Source organism: Sparus aurata, chromosome 1 (genome assembly GCF_900880675.1).
Source record: "Sparus aurata chromosome 1, fSpaAur1.1, whole genome shotgun sequence".
In the NCBI taxonomy this organism is placed as follows: domain Eukaryota; kingdom Metazoa; phylum Chordata; class Actinopteri; order Spariformes; family Sparidae; genus Sparus; species Sparus aurata.
The window spans coordinates 6,789,870-6,792,611 of record NC_044187.1 but is presented as its reverse complement, the minus strand read 5'-3'; positions in this window follow the sequence as shown (position 1 = coordinate 6,792,611).

Here is a 2,742-nt window from a genome sequence, read left to right as displayed (position 1 = left end):
AAGGAGAGGACAGTCGAGCCTCCCTAGAGAAGAGGTGGAGGAGGGGGGAGAGGGGGGAGAGGGGGGAGGGGGGGTGGCTGGGACGGTCGGATGATTCGGTGTGAACGCATGCATGCATACTGGTGTGTACGTAAGTGTGTGTGTGTGTGGAGGGTGGGTTTGGAAGCTGTTTGTAAAGGCTTTGTGTGTGTGTGTGTGTGTGTGTGTGTGTGTGTGTGCGCGCATCTGTGGGCAAACATAATGTGTGGGTGTGTTTTTAATGCTTTGTGTGTGTGTGTGTGTGTGTGCATATTAATGTATGTATGCAGTTTTTCTCCTCCCCGCTCGCTTCCCTCCATCTCCATTTATGGCATGTTAATGTCTGCCTCCTCACTCGAAAGAGCCTTTGACAGTGGTACAGTGTGTGTGTGTGTGTGTGTGTGTGTGTGTGTGTGTGTGTGTGTGTGTGTGTGTGTGTGTAATGCGCATGCCTATGCCAGGCTGGGTCTGCGTCTCGATCTATGTGCTGCATACGTGTGTGTCTGGCTTCACGTGGCGACTGCGCATGTCTGTCACCGTGTGTGGGTGGTTTGGGTGCTCAGCTCTGCAAGGTCTGTGTGTGTGTGTGTGTGTGTGTGTGTGTGTGTGTGTGTGTGTGTGTGTGTGTGTGTGTGTGTGTGTGTGTGAGTGTGTGTGAGTGGGTGGTATGTGCGCAGAGGTTGAGATGAGTGGCTGTTTGTTTTTGTCTGCCTCCTCTGCCTTACACACACACACACACACACATCTGCAGAGTCACACATCTATATCCTCAGCACACAGTCTATACATCTGTGCCACATCGCATGCAGATGTGTTGCGGCCATGTTGCTCGTTACATCACTGGAAAGTAAAATAGACTCAGACACCGGCGATCGTCAGCACTTCTATCGCCTTCTTTATTCCTCTTCGTCCTCTAGATTCTCTCCCTAAACATCCCGGCTCCGCCTGGTTAAACGTCCTGTACTCCTGCACGGGACAGCGACACACACACACACTCTTCCCCCCCCCCCCTCCATCTCTTCATTTCCTCCCTCCCTCCCTCTTTGCCCTCGCCTGCCTCCCTCTGTTTTCTATTTTCTTTGTTTACATCTCTTTCCGCCTCACCTCCTCTTTAGGTATACATTTCTATCTCACTCCCTTGTTGTCCCTATATGTCTCTCTCTCCCCTCACACACACACACACACACACACACACACACACACCCACACAGAGGAAGGAGCTAAATAGTGTTGGTCCCTCGTTGCTTCATTATGTAAACCATCATTTTCCATCCACCGCTGCTTCAGTTGCTGATTCTGTGTCGACTCCATTTTCCTCATAGAATGCAAATCCCTGCCAAACTCTCACCCGTATATCTGTATAACCCAGCGTGTGTGTGCGTGAGTGAGTGTGTGTGTGTGTGAGTGTGTGTGACTGTTTGCTGTCTACAACAACAGATGGAGCTGCCAAATATGCTGCTGCATGTGTGTGCGTGCATGTGAGCTATTTGAATGCAAATATGCAAATAAATGGGTGGAGGTACATCTGACCGGGCACATCAGTGTGTGTGTGTGTGTGTGTGTGTGTATATGTGTGTGTGCTGCCCCCCCCCCCCCCTCTAATTTGACAATGTGGTCCAGTTGTGTGTTTTTTATGTTTACTGCACCTTTTAATAATCACACTATTGATGAGGTCCGTGTGTCCCTGGACTCCCCCGGCTGTTGTGTCCGATGAATCACAACGTCCACACGAGCGACAGGCAGCCAATCATGACGCAAATAACGACCATACTGACGGAACTAAGTGACCAAGTGGGGTTAAAAAAATAATTACAATCATCCTAGACTTGAGCAGTGAGGGAAGAGGGAGGAGGAGGAGGAGGAGGAGGAGGAGGAGGTGGTGCCGTTCTTCCTGAGGAGGAGATGTTTGTTAAGAATCTCCCAGGACAGATGAGGCATTGCGGCAGTCTGCCGTCACATGAGCGAAGCCACAATCCAGACAAAGAGACAAGAGTGAGAGGAGAGAGGAGGAGGCTAATGACAGAGAGGAGGAGGAGGAGGAGGGGGAGGAGGTGATCGTCTCTCTCTGGCCCTGTGCCACAAAGATAAATACCTGGGTGCTTGTTTATTGATGTAGCGTGGCGTTGTGCAGAGGGGTGGGGTCGTGGGCTGAGCCAATTAAACAGTCGACTTTTTCTAAAACAAAAACCCTCAAAATGACCCCGACCAGACGAGCGCCCACTGACCGGACCACAACTGGTCCAGATAAAGAATAACGCCTCTGAAACTTGAGCTGAGATTGAGGTGTGATCTTTTTGTCCCCCCACACAAAGCTGAAATTGCACTAATTATGTGGAGAAAATGTCTTTAATGTCCAGAAACACATTTGGCTGAATGTTTTTACCCGACTCCTTTTTTGTAAGCACTGCGATTTGATAATGTGAAGACGTCTGTGGCTGCAGCTGAATCTCAGTGATCAGTGCAGTGCTCTCCGCCTCATCTGCAGTCTTTTTTTTTTTGCCCAGCTGTCGACATTTACAGGTCAGGAGAAACAATGGATTTATGAATCAGCCGACGGTTTTAAGTAGTGCAGTGGTTCCTGACCTCTCCGTGCTTGTGACTCCACAACAAAATCATTCCACGTTCAGTCGAACCAGTGTGTCCTCGTCTCCCATTTCATTTAAATAAAGAAAATCAATGCCGATAACTGTCACGCTCAGGAAGCCAGACAAGTAAAAAACAATG